The following is a 17,609-nucleotide window of genomic DNA, read 5'->3' as shown; positions in this document are numbered from 1 at the left end:
TCTTCAGACGTTTTGTGTCAGTATAACCAGTGTCTAGACACCCAAAGTAAGTACTGTCAACCCAGCAACCACCAAAATGGTCCTTCCTTCTGCTCCCGATGGTATGTACACAAGGTCACCAACATGGAAGTGCACACAAATATTTCCATCGTGCACTCAACAGGAGACTGTTATTTGCAGACAAAAATATTGATGTTGCTAAGTGATACTGAACAAATCACACGCTGTCTTTTTTTATTTTTCCCCCATCTATTTCTCGCTCATAAACAATTTTAACACCGTTCCAGGTCTGCCCGCATTTTGTCGCAACTAAAATATCGAATTTACTACACATTCATAATATCACAAGACTAATCTGTTAAACACTTTTTAGATTCTTCCTAAAAATCTAGACAGAGGGTGAGAGAAGTCTTAAGTAACCGATATCACAGAGCAAATAAACAAAATAAAATAGTTACTTAGCTATCTTTTTCTTCTTGCATAGCAGCTCTGAGTTTGTCTCAGCAAAGGGGAAATAAAGTTGAGCAAGTCAAACCCCAAAGATCCCTACGTGAGCTTAGTAAGCCATCACACACAGACACTTCTCACTGAAGAGGCACATGGAGTAAAAGCAACCAATTTTAGGTTCTGTCTCCTTCTTTGTCCTTTCTAAAAGAACATCATCACTTGAAATTGAGGTGTGTGGTAGTTTGAATGTAACTAGCCCCCATAAGCTCATAGGGAGAGGCACTATTAGGAGGTGTGGCTTTTTTGGAGTGGGTGTGGTCTTGCTGGAGGAAGAGTGTCACTGCGGGGGCAGGCTTTGAGGATTCCCATGCTCAGGCTACCACCCAATGTCTCACTCTACCTTCCTGTTGCCTTCTGATCAAGATGTAGTCAGCACCATGTCTGCCTGCACACCGCCATGATCCCCACCATGATGATAATGCACTGAACCTCTAAAAATGGAAGCTGTCACCTCAATTAAATGTTTTCCCTTGTAAGAGCTGCCGTGGCCATGGTGTCTCTTTAAAGCAATAGAAACCCTACCTAAGACAAGGTGCAACGGGTTAAGAGGAGGAGAGAACTCAAAGGACCTCCAGGTGCCACCCGGGCAGCCATCAGTCGTAACAAGGAGGTGGGAGAGCTATGAGCACCTGGCCTCCAAAGACAGAAACCAAGCTACAAAGACCTGCAGAGAAGATAGAGGGAAGTGGGGATAAGCTGCATAATCAAGGTTCCTCAGGAGCTACAGAAATTTACTTTAAAAAAAAAAAAAAAACTTCTAACAGGTCAAAAGATAATGTGCAGTCCTTCCCAATCCATCCAAGACTAGAAGGAACAAGATATAAGCAGGTTCAAGAAAGGAAAAAGTGCCATGTCCTCCAACATCTCTGGGTCTCTATTCTACCGGTAGCTGCAGGAAGTATTATAGAAAAGGAGCTTAGAGTCACCTCTGCTGGCCAGCGGGCACTGTGGAGCTGCCTATCGCTTTGGCAATCTACTCATTCCTTGACTCCACCAACTTCACAAGTCCAGATGCCTCATAATCAGGGGCTTCTTAGCTTGTCTGAAGAGTATCATCATCGAAAATAGGTGTTTCCCACTTCCTCATTTTTCTCCTTTAACAGAAAACTCCTATCTGTCCCCATGCTTGTCCCCCATGTCCCATCCAGTTTTGATGCCTCCTCCTGTTTACTCATCCAACATTATTAGTTTTCTGAAATTCTACACAATTACACCTACTTGTAAAACCAGACCACCTTCCAACCCCCAGTTCTGTCATGCGTGCTCCATGACAGCTAGGGATGGAACCACCTTCCAGCATTCACCCTTCTTCACCCACATGTCCAGGAGCATGTAAAATGAACTCTGCACAGTGTAAACAAAAAGCAGACCTTTGGAGTAGGAAATACGTCAGCAGTTACTTAATCCATGGTCCTTTATGAGGCAATCCTAAACGGTCCATCTGACTCACAGCTGGATGGGACACACACTTCCAGCTGCCAGCCCCAGCTGGTCCCATGCTGCAACCTGTGGGATAAAAGAGAATGCTGGCAGCATAGAATGACCCAGATAATAGAGATACAGCCTGGGTTGGTTTCCATTTTGGCATGTCCCATTCTCTGCCATCTTCCAGTCTGCTGTGATGTATATGTTGTCACCCTGAACCAAGACCACTGGCCACACTGCTCTTCCATCAAGCCTCCCTTCAGTGGCAACTAATGTGACTACTGGTTCTTATCCATCCCAACCCAGGGGTTGGCCTTTGGATTGGAGGTAGCAAAGGACTTGGTACTCCTCCTCTTCCTCCTCTTCTTCTTCCTCCTCCTCCTTCTCTTTCTCCTCCTTCTCTTCCTCTTCCTCTTCTTCTTATTCCTCTTCCTCTTCTTCTTCTTCTTCTTCTTCTTCTCCTTCTTCTTCTCCTTCTCCTCCTTCTCCTTCTTCTCCTTCTCCTCCTCCTTTTTCTCCTTCTCCTCCTCCTTTCTGTTGTTATTGTTCTTGTTATTCTTCTAGTTCTTCTCTTCTTCTCCTTCTCCTTCTTGTTCTTCCTCCTTCTTGTTGTTCTTGTTCTTCTTGTTCTTGTTCCTCCTCCTCCTTCTTCTTGTTATTCTTTTTTTCTTCCTTCTTCTTGTTGTTCTCCCCTCTTCGTCTTCCTCTTCTTGTTCCTCTCTTCTTTCTTCTTGTTGTTCATCTTTCTTTCTTCTTCCTCTTCTTGTTCTTGTTTTTGTTGTTTTTCTTGTTATTTTTCTTATTGTTCTTGTTTTTGTTGTTCTTATTCTTCTTCCTGTTCTTTTTCTTTCTTCCTTCTTGTTCTTTCTTTTTATTCTTGTTTTTCCTTCTTGTTCTTCTTGTTCTTTTCTTGTTCTTCTTCTTTAACTTTTATTGATTCTGTGTGGATTTCACATCATGTACTCTAATCCCACTTATCTTCCCGTTCCTTCAAATCTACCCTCTGCCCTTGCAAACTTCCCTGCAAAGCAAAACCAAATTTAAAAGAAAAGACAAAAATCAAACAAAATAAAGAACTAAAACGAATAAAAGAGAGGGAGAGGGCTGGAGAGATGGCTCAGAGGTTAAGAGCACCGCCTGCTCTTCCAAAGGTTCTGAGTTCAATTCCCAGCAACCACATGATGGCTCACAACCATCTGTAATGAGGTCTGGTGCCCTCTTCTGGCCTGCAGGCATACACACAGACAGAATATTGTATACATAATAAATAAATAAATTTTAAAAAAAAAATTTAAAAAAAGAGAGGGAGGAAGAAGAATCTTGTCTTGGAAGCTATAGTGTGGTCTGTTGAGTCACACAGTTTACCCTTTAGTCCATTCATCTTTATTTCCAAATATCCATTGCCATGAGTCATTGATCAAGCTCAGCTTTCTCTTCATTACAGAAACTAACAGATACTATGAATGAAACCACTTCCTAATTGGATCTGAAGTGTCTTTCTGCAGGATTATATATTTCATAAACTCATTGTGAAGTTATTCATTGTTCTTCCTGATATAATGTTTTGTGCCTCACCTCAAAACCATTGATAAAGGTTTTTTTAAAAAAAATTTTCTGAATTAAAAATACACAATCTGAGGTAGAGGTTCAAAATGATCAATGAGGCAGGGTTTTCATCTTGATTTTATAGAATGAACCTGAACCAGAGAAGTCAAGATACTGTACAATTTCTCCAGCTTTGATGTGGCAGTGCCTGAATTTGAACCTAGTTAAATTCAAGGGCAAAGCCATCCTCTTGATATTCTGTTACTGGTTTCTATAGCAAGAGAAGGGAAAGTCAGAAGCTCGTAAAGTCCACAGACTTCATAAGACCCTTTGAGCCAATGCGAGTTGCTGTTGGCAAAAGTAACTTAAGTGCAGGGCACTATTCTTTCTTGATTGTCTAAGTTTCTTCTCTGGTCTCTGTCACCCTTCAGTGGCCACCATCAGAGCCTCTTTAATGTTTACCTGTTACAGCTCAACAGCCCGGGTTTAGATCCCTTTCTTCGGGTATTTAAAACAGAATTATGAATTAAATTTAAATGCTTAATAAGTAAGATAAAGTGGGCTTTTTGGTACCTCCCATGCAGCTCCTTCACTGGAAGTACTGAGCGCCCTGTTCAGATGCCTCGCAGCATCTTCTAATACTGAGCTCCAGCCTGTGGCCCTGCTCTGCCACCGTATGCTAATTAGCCAACTGCGCATACTTTGGCTGTTCTTGAGAAACGAGATGTTTTCATTATGGTTTTCGCCTAAACAAAACTCCAACTTCTTATTAAGAATGTTTAATAAAATCAACAGGGTGTTAAAAACTGTCAGCAGGGAGTACAGTCAATTAGATGCTGTCACCATGCCTCCCTCTGTGTCTCAGTGCAAATATTTCTCATCTTCCTAGCTTTTCCGAAACCCCAGACTATCATCCCAATCAGCTTCCACCCCACCTCCACAAAAGATGACATCACTGTATTGCTCACACGGGCATCAGCCAAGGGAGGTGGAGGTTTGCTTGGGGGGAGCTGGGAGTGCAAACATTTGCTTTAAGATTCATGTGGTAGTGGAGAGAGCCCCATGGTAGTATTTCTTGCACTGTGCCAACATTTATGAGGTACTAAATAAGGTAGACCCACACTAGTACACACTAGTGGGCTTCCCGATAAACTGAAGACATTGTTGAGGAGTTCCAATCCTAACTTCTAGGTATAATAAAGAAGCAAGTGGTCTGAAAGGATGCTAGGCAAGTACAGGATCGAGCGCCATACATCGTCCCTTTCACCTCAGAGAATGGCTTAACAGAAAGAAAGCTAGTAATAGAAACTGGCTCAGCTTTAAAAAAAAAAAAAAGCAGTGTTTTAAGGCATGAGACTACAAATCCCAACATCTGCCAGAATCTAACATCAAAAAATGTCAAGACAATAAAACAAACAAAACCAAAAGAACAACAAAACTACAATGGGCCACGAAAATAACTTACCAGCCAAAATTTCAAAGCTTTATTCTTCAGAGGCCTTCCCCAAGGGGAATCTGACCAACACCTGCATCCCCAGCTTAACTGACTCTGCATGCTGCTACTCTTGGCCCCACAGAAAAACTAACTTAGTGATCTCCCACAGGCCCTTCAACAAGCCCATCACTGAGTGAGAGGGGCAACTCTGTCACCCTTTGCTAAGTCAGCAGCTGTGCATGGAGGAAACCCCATGCTCCCCACACTGGGCCTAGTCTCATCAAACTAAGTATTTGCCTCATCGGCAGTGCAGACTAGGGAAACTGGCCAAAACTGGTGCCGTGATGCCAAGTAAACCCACCAACCAGTGCCGCTCAGTTACATCAAACAGCTGTGTGGCTTGTGGTACTAAGAAAAAAGAAACACCAAATAAACAATGGTACTTAGTGATTTCATCTCTGCTGCTCTGAGATAACACTGCCATTAAATAATTCCAGAATGCCATCCCCCTCCCAACTGCTACCAACTTCCATCCCAGCTCAGTATGGTACCTTGGCAGTAGGCACAGCGCTGGGTTTAGAATAACTGCTACTATGATTGTCCAGCGAAACCAGCTTCCTCTCCCTGACTGGGCCTGCATACGCCCAGTCTTACTAGAATGGCTTTCCCTACCTGTCAAGAGGAGGCCTAAGTACTCTCCATATCTTGCTGGCACTATGACCTAAGCACCGCAGGCACCCGGGAGACATGATATCATACTGTCTCTTGCCTGCTCCACCATTCTTCCCACCCTCCTCCACCCCTTACAACTCATTTAGTGGTTCACAAACTGTATTACTCTGAAGTCATGGGAAAGAGGGACCAGTGTGGCTTCTGGTAAGAATCACATCACTAAAAACAAACAAACAAACAAAAAACACAGAAAGTCATTAAATTTCAACAGAAATCAGACAGGACTGTATAGAAGAATTCACTCACTAGGCTATAAAGGATCCCTGGATAGTTCCTGAGACACAAATGAATGCAGTATATAATCTTAACTCAGATTCACCTTTCAGTTCTGCCAAAGTGATATGTCCTTGTAGAAGCTGACACTGAGGAACAATGGCTCCAAAGAGTTCCTTTTCTTCTTTGTATATGAAGTAAAATCCTCATTCTCTGGCATCTAAACTGACACATAGCTTAGAACAAGAGACCTTTCCATACCTATGCCCACCTTCCTCACACACTCTGAATAGTGCCTAGAACTCATGCATAGAGGCAATCAGTGGGGACCATTAAGAGAGTGACATCGTCGCTACTATCTTCCCTGAGGAAAGGAAACTCTGGATAAGCCTGAACTGTCTGGGCATTAAAACCTGAGAGCTAAGAAAGTCTATATTCTAAGAAATTTGGACTAAAGCTTTGCTTCCTGATACCTTCCACTACAAAATCCTTGCTCAAACAGGGGTTCAGAAAACAGAAGCACACAAAGATACACAGACCATCCTTTTTCTGGAGTGTCTTGAGGGGGTACGACCTGGGTCTCGGACAGCCTCTGAAACTGCCGAACCAATCCCTTTCTAGAAAGAATATCACTGCCATACACTACTCTCTGTCCCCCAGATGCTTAGTGGCCTATTTAGACATTAGCTTAAATGTCAGTTGGTGCTCTTAAGCTCTGACCGTCCTCCCCCTTCCAGTGTACTCAAGAGAAAGTGGTGTTGCGTTGTGTGTGTGTGTGTGCGCGCGCGCATGCGTGTTTCTGGAGGTGCTTTGTAACTGCACATGAACGTCACAGCCACCATCGACAATCAATTCTTTCCAAGTGCCACTCAAGATAAAAAACCAACCTCTATGCCTACTGCCGGGCTGATTTCACAACTTTCTGTCTCCTAAAAACGTCTTTGTTTTCTTTTCAGGTCTGTAACTGTATTCACAGCAAGGCTTGATTCCTGCTTCAAATATCTCCCTTGCTTAGGAGGTGGGGTGGAACACAGCTTTTGCTATTTATGGTGTCAAAGAAGTTTTGTTTACCCTATTAACAAAATCAACAACCGGACTCCATGGTACACTAAAAATGTCTCCAGCCCACTGCGCCACCCTTGCTGGGAAAAGGAACACGCCAGGAAAAAAAGGTCCAAGGCAAAATAGTGCCTCAGGAATAGCCATGTGTCCTAGTTAGGGTTTCTAGTGCTATGCTCAAACCCCATGACCAAACACAAGTTGGCAAGGAAAGGGTTTGTTTGGCTTACACTTCTACATGTAGTCCATCATTGAAGAAATCAGGACAAGAATTCAAGCAGGGCTGGAACCTGGAGGCAGGAGCTGATGCAGAGGCCATGGAGAGCTTGCTCAGACTGCTTTCTTATAGAGCCCAGGACTACCAGCCTAGGGATGGTACCACTCACACAATGGGCTGGACCCTCCCCTATCAATCACAAATTAGGATAATACCCTATAAGCTTGCCTATAGCCTGATCTTATGGAAGCATTTTCTCAATTTAGGCTCCCTCCTCTCAGATGACTCGAGCTATGTCAAGTTGACATAAAACTAACTAGCATACCAAGCTTTCAGTAAATGTATAATGTATAGCTTTCTATAATATGCATGCCCAACTCTCATTGCTAACATTCATCTAAATCCAGGTTCTCTGTATTACAATAACAAACCATTTCTATAGGTCTTGTGCTTGACCCAGGCAGGTATTAAAGGACATAGAAGCTGATTGCTCATTGGTGCGCTTGTCACCCACACCTGTGCTACTGAGCTCTCAAGTGTTTGTGAGTTGGTCTAAATTTCTCAGGAGAATGGCATGTGCATGTTAACATATTCCCCTACATTTCTAAAACAGTAGCACCAACTCAATAATCTGGCAAGGATGCCTGCGGAAGTCTGACTCATTTCAGGCGTGTATGACAGGCACCCGATACATGCTTTCTGGTGGGACCATGTTGCAGCCTTAGGGATCCTATCATGCAGAGTGGAATGTCTGTTAGTTTAAACCCACATCCATTCATGTACAATAGAACACAGACAGAAAAGGGACCAGACATAAGCCTGCTTAGTCCCCACTTGGAGGTGTGAACAGGCAAGCTAGCCAGCAAACATGAAAGATAGGAGGAGGAAGTGCTATAGAGCCACCAAGGGTCTTCCTTCTTAACTGTTATCCACAGACCCAGTAACTATTGATGCGCACTCAGAAATAAGCAGTGCGTAGGTCCCAGAGAATTCTCCAAAAAGGCTAAAAATATATTTAACAATTTCAAAGAACAAACACATCTCCAATTCTCAACCAGGACATGTTAGGAAAGAATAAATCTGGAGGGGTTTCTCTAGGGTGCATTTGGAGTGTGCACTTCCTCCTGAAACAATGGGCTCTGACGCCTGTTTCCCTTGGCCCTGTTCTAACACCTGCAGACATCTGCAAACGCTAGCACCCCACAGGTAGCAAATCGCAAGCGTACTTAATGTCCATTTGACTTCAAACACAAATCTACTTTATCTTGGAAACTAAACAAAGAGCTACAGAGATCTGAGTTCTTTGGCTCTTACTTCATACTAAGTTTTGAAAACTTGTAGTTTTAACAAAAGACAGGCACAGATAAATCCAAGAGATTTGCTACAGAAACAAACAAAACAGCATTTTACCCAACCTCCACTGCAGGCTGCTGTGTACATTTCAGCTACATATGTGGCGTCTTTGTTCTTGAGCCAGATGGAGCCTTAGCGTGTCGGTGCTGTCTACCATCCAATCTTCAGGAAGTCAGGGCTTCTAGAACTGTCTGGAAGCTGACAGTGATCTCCAGATTCCAGTTGCCCATGCTAGTCCAGGAAACAGCCACTTGGCCCCATGTCTGGGCAGTCATCTATTGTTCTAGTTAGAACTATTTTTCAAGTACTAGAGATTTCTTTTTTATATATAAGAATTATTACTAAGCAGTGAATTCTTTACCTATTGAAAATGCAAACTCTAGACTACCATTAGGCAAATATGCAAATGTCAATCTTTATATTAGCCCTCAAATTTCAGGGGTGACTTCTTTCCTTCACCTGAGATGCAACTATCATGTTGCCCACTTCGTTTGTAATTTCATCGGGACAAAGATTAAAACACAGACATTAAATAACAGTAATAAATGCCAAGTGACATGGGGTTAGGGAATAGTACAGATTATCTTAGAAGTCTACTTATCTGCAACACGTATCTAGGGGCTTTCTGTAGTAAAGGAATTAAAACCAAGAAGAGCCTACATCTGGCTTTTCCACTAGAAAAACAGAAATACTCGCGTCTCCAAGCTCTAGACCTTCCTCAACAGGATCAATTTTTGTGCACATTTTAAAACTGAAATCGAATGTAATTAATGACAAGAAAATTACCCTAGCAAGTTCCTCTTTTAGGCAGTCTTCAAACATGGACACAGCTGACCCACAGCATGGGTCATTAGGTTTACTCAATCAGTTCTTGGACCTCAAGTCTCCTCAAATACCTCAGAATAAAGTGGTTTTTGGAAGATATAAAATGATTTCCCAAAACTCTATTAGTAGTCCAGCAAGTAAGTGCACATGAGCCATCCCTCCACTTGAGGAGTTCTTGGCAGGAGCCACTTTTTTTTTTTTCTTCGTACAGGCCAGAGGAAAATTCAAGCCAAAATCAAAAGTTACATCAAAGGAAACTTAATTTCTCATGAAGAAACAAAGAAGTGCAAAAACATTGGCCCTGATTTTTCCTCTAAGAACAAGTAGAAAGTTTACCATTGTCCCTTCAAGACTTCAATAAGGAGAGATCATCTCTAGAGACTCAAATTCTAATCTGAGCTGAACTTCCCCAGAGAAGGCTTTTCATTCAACAACGAAAGAATTTACAGGAATTAAAATGTTCAATGATACCCTGTAAACTCAAGAAAATCTATGGACTTACACCATAGCGTTCTGTTCTTTATTGCAGTTCTTTAGCGTTGCTTCATAAAACAAAAGCATTAATATCCCCATTTCACAGATAAGGAAATCAAGAGTTGACACTCTGATCAAGATTAAGCATACTTCGATTGCTTATATTGACTGTTAACTTGATAGGCTAACTGTAGAAATCAGCTTGGAGACAAATTCCCAGACATGCCCACAAATCTGTATTAGGTTAATGGAGCTGGGACAACATCCTAACCACCAACAGGACAAAAACAGATAAATAGGAAGAGCTCTAGCATCTGTTGCTCTCTGCTTCCTACTTGTGGATACAACATGTCCAGTGGCCTCAAGGCCCTGCAGCAATGACTTCTCATCTTCAAACTGGGAGCCAAACAAACCCTTCCTCCCCTAAGTGGCCTTCCTCAGGTACTGTGTCCTCACAAGGAGAAGAGTAATTACTACAGATGGTGCATCCCTCAGGACCTCAAGCAGCAGTTCTCAACCTTCCAGATGCTGCTACCCTTTTAATATAGTTCCTCAAGTTGGGGTGACCCTAACCATAAAATTATTTTTGTTGCTACTTTATAACTGTAATTTTGCTACTGTTATGAGCTGTAATGTAAATATCTGCTATGCAGGATATCTGCTATGCAACCCCTGGGAAGGGATCACTTGACCCCAAAAGGGGTCATGACTCCCTGGCCTGGAGTATACTACTTATGAGGCCTCATTTCCTGATGCAGTATGGCCATTGGTGCACCAGACATGCAGAAAGTTGACCACATTGCTGGTCCTTAGTTCCCTCAGGTTCGAGGCAGGTCCTTGTCTCTATTTCTAGAAGGTACTTTTTTTTACCTTCTTTAGACTCCAAGTCTTTTACCAAATCTCAGCAATATCCCCATAAAGATGAATGTATTATTAGGTCAGCAGCTGAGAGAACACTATGCCCGCTGTGATGGTTCAAAACAACTTTTTATCAAGCCTCCAGGAAAGGCTGGAAGTGAAAGTTTCAGATCATCTTAGAAGCTACACAAATCCCATTCCAATCAAAAGGCTTTTGCAGGTAAAAAATTAAAAAGAAAAAGAAACAAAAAATACCTAGAAGTAAAGAAGAAAAGCTGGCCAAATGTCTATAGTTGGCCCAGTTTAAGTATAAATACATACCCTAAAAGTAAATTGAATACACTTGCCATGTGTTGTTGCTTGACCATTTGGCTAAAATTCTGTGTGGAAAAGACACAAAGTGTAAGTAGTAAGCATAAGAGAACGAACGGGAGTCACCAACTCAGTGTCAAATACAGCAGAGTTCATGCAGAAAAGGTATCAGTAGGGATAAAAATGGTGGCTGGCTATAATGAAAGGGTCAATGCCCCAGGAGCACAGCAGTCATAAAGACATGTGTGTCAGCAGGGAAACATGAACTGACAGGCTATTTGATGGACATTTGGGTTTCCCCTAGATCTCAAATTCAAAGCCTGAATCTTCAACAAAATCTCTTGGGACTTGGGCATATGAAAGATGAAGGTCAATGACACGGATTGACAACTGGTAGCAACGGAAACCAGGAGTTTTACCGCAGAATTGAGCTCAACACCAAACACTACGTCTGAGCAAACTGTTATTTTCAATGTGGCCCAAAGTTGCTGCCTATGTGTGACCTTGGATAAGCTACATTACTCATTTGAAGAAAAGGTCTTACAAGGTACTCTGTGAGGATAACATTTGTAAAGGGTACCCAGCTGAGTGCCTGGGACACACAAAGTACTCTACAGATGTTGGCTATGAGTAGCTTGTCTTCACTGGTGTGCTTCTAGACAGCGGGAGGGGATGGCACCCAGACTGAAATAGCTGCTGTTAGAGAAAGCCTAAGTGGTTAAGAGCAGCAGCACATGAGCCAGTGAGTAAAACACCAGGTGTGGAAGGGGGCTCTCAAGCGGAAAGGCAAGTAGATAGACGTTAGGAAGCCGAGAGAGAGGGCACCCGTCTAGGAGGAGCAGTTGAGAGAGTGGCAACTGGTGCTAGAGACCCAACCAAAATAAAAGCAGAAGGCAGCTCCAGGGCATCTGGCCCAAATAAGGAGAAGCAGTCTGAAATGGGATGGTGGCAGCTGACCCTGGCCTGCTTGTCTCTGTGGAGACCACAGGCAACAGGTGCACTCCTGGGACTCAGGCACCAAAGGTAAGGGCCCTACTTCCTTCACCTGCCAGTCTAGACCTTCAGCATGGCTTGTTTCCACCTTTCTCTGTCTGTGCTCTGTCCCTTTCCCTGTTCTTTGAGCCTTCTCTGCTGCTTCCTCCACAGTAACCATGGATGACGAAGGGTTACTATTAATTCTGCAGGATGGGGAAGCCCTCTAAACCAAGCAGAGAAGACAGACAGACAGAAATGTAGGGTGGAGAAATGTTCATTTGTGGGAGACTGGGAACTAGGTTTTGGCATGGAATTGTGAAAAGGTAAAAGGAACATGGCCTCCTTTAAAAAAAAATTACTAAACTTTTTTAAACAGATTGAAAGAGATTGCTTTTCCTTTATTTGAACAGAAGCTATGAAGAAATTGATGGATAGATAGATGATAAAGAGAGATAGATAGATAGACAGACATACAGACAGACAGACAGACAGGGAGATAGCTGATAGACAGATGATAGACAAATGCACAGACAGACAGATAGATGATAGACAGGCAGACAGATGGACAGACAGACAGATGATAGACAGAGAGATAAAGACTGACAAAGTAAGTTTAAGTCATTTCCATGTCTTTAAGGAACTCAGAATCTCATTTTTTAAATAACAATGTTAATGAGGTATTGACCATATTTTATTGCCTATATCTCAGGAAAGGTTTTCTTGTCCTTACCAAACAACAGGGCATTACTGAGAACCATGTGCAGCAGGCTCCCTCAGCAAGTGGCCAGTTCCTTCAGCAGCCCTACATCCCAAGGACAAACTAGTGAAGGGCCAGATGAACTGAAACCTTGGATAGATGCTCACGTGCGTACTGCACAAGCACACCTTTCCATTCACATGCGGCCAAGAAACTGCCACAGGCTTGTTAACAAAAAGGCCCCAGAGGCTCCTACAGAGTCCTGTGGCTCCAGGGAGTGGAGAGGAAGTGAACATGCAGAGACTACTTCTTACAAACTTCCTATCAAAATGTTTGCTTATAATAGCGCCACACAGATATCACAGGAAATCAACCCCTCCTCCTCCAAAATAATATAAAAATCCCCCAAATGTGATTGAGTCCATGCTATTTCCAGCACCTTTAACCCTGCAGAAGTGGTCTGGGAAGGAGAAGGCTGCGCTGCAGTGGAGCCAAGCACACCCTGGACAGTGTCGGGTGTGTTGCTGTTACCACCAGTAAGTGGTTCTGTTATCAGTGCTGTCATGCTCTGGGTGGCCTCAGGGCCATGGCCTCCCCTCAGTAGGTAACAGCAGCAATGAGACACTGGGGCAGAAAAGGTTCCCAGATGAACTCTGGGTTAGGCAAGGTAGCAAGGCAGTGCTGGTGGCTGTAGAATTTAGGGAACCTGGAGGAAACCCCGATACTTGTCATAGTTGTGGGGAGTGTAGAATGAACTTGTTTGTGAACACGGGGCACAGCCCCAGGAAGTACACTAAGGTACCTGAGAATATTTTATCCCAACAGTAAGTACACTAAAACAGTCTCATTAACAGAAACTTCCAGTCTCTGGGTCATTCCCTGTTGACACAGCACTTCGTGTGCATCTGCCTCTGCTTAAGAATTTCTGCATTTTGGACCATGAAAGCCTATGCCAGCCCCCTAAACATTCCTTAGTTCAGGGAGGGGAAAGCTTGGCTTCCTTTCCTTGTTACTCCAATTAGGGTAGACACAGCAGTGCCCAACATAGTTGGGGAAAACACACCTTTAGTTTTTGACAGCCGGGACATCAGGGCATCATGCTCTCTGGGACAAGGCCCCAGTGAACTGAAATTCTCATCTCTGCTCTGTACCCGGAGTACCTATTGATTTTTATTCCAGCCAAATTGAGGTGGGGCTTTTGCACACCATCCCACTAGATACCAAGACCCCTCCAGATACAATGCAGACCTGAGATGGTATCCTTGTCAGCAAACACTTTGCACTTTCTGTGACATCGCTTGAACTTCAGAACAGCCCATCAAGTGTCCCGATGTTATTATCAGGGACCTGGGTTATTATCAGGATAAAGAGGTTGTTCTTGGGGGGTCAGAATGCCAGGGACTAACTTGAATGGTTTAGTGGAAGTTATAAAAGATAGATTCAAAGGGCTCGGGGAGAGTCCCCAAACACTACTTGTCCATCAAGGGCAGCATCATGTCCTTCCTTCTTCCAGCAAGTGTTTGATAGTCATTTCTCCACTTTACTGTGGAGGACACTAAAGCTCTCTGACATCAAATCACTTGCTGAAGATAAAAGCAGCAGGAAGAAGAGGAGTCAGGCCTCAAGATGCAGACCTGCTAATTCCCAGGCCTTTTTACTCCCTAATGCAATGCTGTTTCCCACAGGAATGTGATTCAGTGAATCCAGACCAGAGTGCACAGGTGTCTGAGCTTGTGTGTGTGTGTACGTGTGTGTGTGTGTGTGTGTCTGTGTGTATGTGTACACTCACACCCATGCAAAAAGACACACACTCCTGACCAATCCTGGGATTGTATATAAGCTCTCTCACACACAGGCCCTGTGAGAATAAGCAGCTTTAACTAGGTCATTCTTAATTTAGAAGTGGGGTAAAATAGACATGACACACGCCAGCTTAATTGGCATTTTAATTCTTTTTCAGATAAAGTCGCATAAAATTGAAGAAGCTGAGATTAAAACTGTGGGTTTAGCTCCGATCTGGAGGGGAATGTGGCCCTGCTTTGAGCCACAGCTCCTTTGGTGGGGGCTGCAGCAGAAGTCACATGGCCCAGTTACCGTTGCTTTCCGTAGCATGAGCAGGTCTGAGAGCGGTGGGGAGGGTCACAGTCAGCAAGAATCAGTGCCTATTGTTTCAAGTCACTGAGCTTCAGTGAGGTTTTTTTTTTTTTTTTTTTTTTTTTTTGGTTTTTCGAGACAGGGTTTCTCTGTGGCTTTGGAGCCTGTCCTGGAACTAGCTCTTGTAGACCAGGCTGGTCTCGAACTCACAGAGATCCGCCTGCCTCTGCCTCCCGAGTGCTGGGATTAAAGGCGTGCGCCACCACCGCCCGGCTTCAGTGAGGTTTGTTACACAGCATGACGGAGGTATTAGCTGATGGCTACAGGCTCACCTTTCCAGTCGTAATAGGACTGGGAGAATTAAGGCTTTCCTTAGACTCTGCACAGAAAACAGACAAATTACTTGGCTTACCATTTTTGATTTTCTTTCTTCAAAGTCCCAGATGAAAAGATCTGGCTCTACTTAAAACTAGCCTTTTCCTGAGCAGGACATAAGGGTCTTTCAATTCGGCATTCACAAGTCTAGTACTCACTAAACCTATCTCAAATCAGTGGCAATTCTCCTGCCCCCGTCTCTCAAGTGCTAAGATTACAAGAACATACATCCATGCCTTACTTAATTAACTTTACCTTTTAAAGATGATAACAATAAAGTCCTTTCATTTAGAGAAAAAAACAGAATGTAAATGAAACATACAAATGCAATACATGGGACATGCCAAAGCAAAGGAAGTGTGTATCGTCAAAGGAAAACTTCAGATCAAACAAGCAAGCATCAGTGGTCCGAAGACCCTTCAGTTCTCCATATTAAGTACTGAAGTCAATGATGACTTTGAAAGCTCTGGGGTGCTCCGAGGCTCACCCCTAGCCCTAGAGAAAAAGAAGGAAGTTGGGGGCACCCTGCATTAGCACCTATGAGAAGCTACCCCTCTGGGGTCGACACAGTCAGGCTTCCAGGGTCTTGCTCCAGAGAATGGCATGAAGAATAGCCGCAGGGCTATTGTCCTGGGTGAGACAGTCCAGTGAGAATCCCACACTGGGCCAAAGCAGAGGATGTGATGACCAGGGAGGACCCCATGGACCCTGATGAAATGGAAAAGCAGACACACTGCAAAGGGAAGGGGTCTATAGAGGAGACAGTCGCTCCAACAAGAGGGAAAACACCATGCAGACTGAGGAACCTGTAGGAGTCTGTTCCCAGGGAGTGACTGAAGAACTTGTTTTCTCTTGCTAAGCCATAACAAGTCACCATGAACTCAGGCCACCCCTAACTGTCATCTCCAGGTCCCTAAGTTAGAGCTACAACATAGATTGGCTTGGTTCATGATCAGAGCCCCATGTGGGTAAAATCCAGGTTTTTGTCTGGTTGTGTTTTCCTCTGGAGTTGAGAATTGAGAAATTCTCTTGGCTAGACACTGACACCTTGCTGTTAAGTGTTTTCTTGATATGTGTTCCACTCTTATCACAACACAGTAGAACTTTCTTCAAGGTCAGCGTGGCCAACAATATCTACAGGCTGCTGCTTATGACCTTGAAGATGCATTGGATTAAGTGAGACCTACCCAGACAATCTCCCATTAGATTACATGATAAGAAGCCAAAAAGACAGCTGCAAATGCCTTCATCTTTGCCTCCTGAAGCAATCTATAACAGAAGGGGAACTGGCATACAGTGTCCCAAGATCCTTTTCACTGTAAGGACAGAGGACTGGCCAAGGTATGCACACAAGACAGTAGAAACCATCTTCCACGTGTGCCCAGAACTTCACAAAGACACCAGAAAGAATAAACATGGAGGAAATTCCTGTTGTGGTGGAAGATTAGAGGCTCTCTTGCTATGATACAGTCAAGAAAAGCAATGGCCAGGATAATAAATAATTGTCCTTGCTACTATAAGGATAACCCAGATTAAAGATTCTCCAAGAACCAGGCAGGGGCAGCCTCAAAGCCAGTGCCTACACACATCATGTGGCTCACGTTAAGATCCTTCCACCAAGACTGGTGTATGAGAACTACCCAGGCCCCAGCAACAGAACTGGCCTGATGGGACACGAGATGGAGACCATGGAAGCAGATGCCAGAGAAGCATCCGGAGCCCCGGTGAGACAAACATTCCTGGGCAAAACCAATCATTCAGGTATGGTCACATCACTACCTCAGACTTACAAGCTCGAGTAGAGGGAAGTGTGACCATCGAGGACACATGGCAATTTCCCCAAAGCAACAGCCCCTGCTGAAGGCTAGGGAAAATCCAAGAAGAACTGACATACCAGTAACTGAGCAGGATTCTCAACTCAAAAAGTGATGTTTAATCTCTGCCGGACCTCTGGATTCCCAGACCTGGTGGTGCAGGTTCAAGCTATGGACACAGCGTGACCACCGCCAACACAGAACACTGCATGAAGCTTCACAGTGGCAGAGGAGGTGGTCCTCAAACCCTGTTCCTTCCTCCAGGGAAACAATGCTGGTCAACGATAGGGTTTACACCTATTTCATCTTCACCTCGCTGCCGTGGGATTTATATCTATTTCATCTTTACTTCACTGTCCTCTATTTATATTTTTAAAATCTTCATTCTTGTACAAGTATCACTAAATGGTCATGCCTTCATTTTTACATCCCTTGGTTAGATTGCACTTTCTGATCCTCAGGCAAGCTTTATTTATTAAAATACAAATGAAATGCCACTTCATTTCAGCACCCATTCTACACTCTGCTCTTCCCAGACACAGCCCGTATGCTTTCTCTCTCAGTCCCAACTCATTTCCTCATTCTTTCCCATCCCCTTCTCTTCTTATACACACACACACACACACACACACACACACACACACACACACACACACACACACTTCACCACCATATAATGCATCTAACCAAATCAGATCC

At 43.7% G+C, this 17,609-nt stretch overlaps 1 protein-coding gene across 9 annotated transcripts in view; it reads right to left on the bottom strand.

Moving 5' to 3' along the window:
• Positions 1 to 17,609, bottom strand: part of Ldlrad4 (low density lipoprotein receptor class A domain containing 4) — a 334,133-nt gene that overhangs the window by 76,271 nt on the left and 240,253 nt on the right. Inside the window, exon 1 of one of the 9 annotated variants that reach the window (XM_038329210.1) lies at positions 1,726 to 1,744. The exons of the other annotated variants lie outside the window; for them this stretch is intronic. The gene's annotated coding sequence lies outside the window, so the exon portion shown is untranslated. Of the gene's footprint in view, positions 1 to 1,725; positions 1,745 to 17,609 lie in introns of those variants that run through there. 9 annotated transcript variants of the gene reach the window in all.

The sequence above is a fragment of the Arvicola amphibius genome, chromosome 5 (assembly GCF_903992535.2).
Source record: "Arvicola amphibius chromosome 5, mArvAmp1.2, whole genome shotgun sequence".
Classification (NCBI taxonomy): Eukaryota; Metazoa; Chordata; class Mammalia; order Rodentia; family Cricetidae; genus Arvicola; species Arvicola amphibius.
This window is presented reverse-complemented; position numbering and strand designations above follow the sequence as displayed.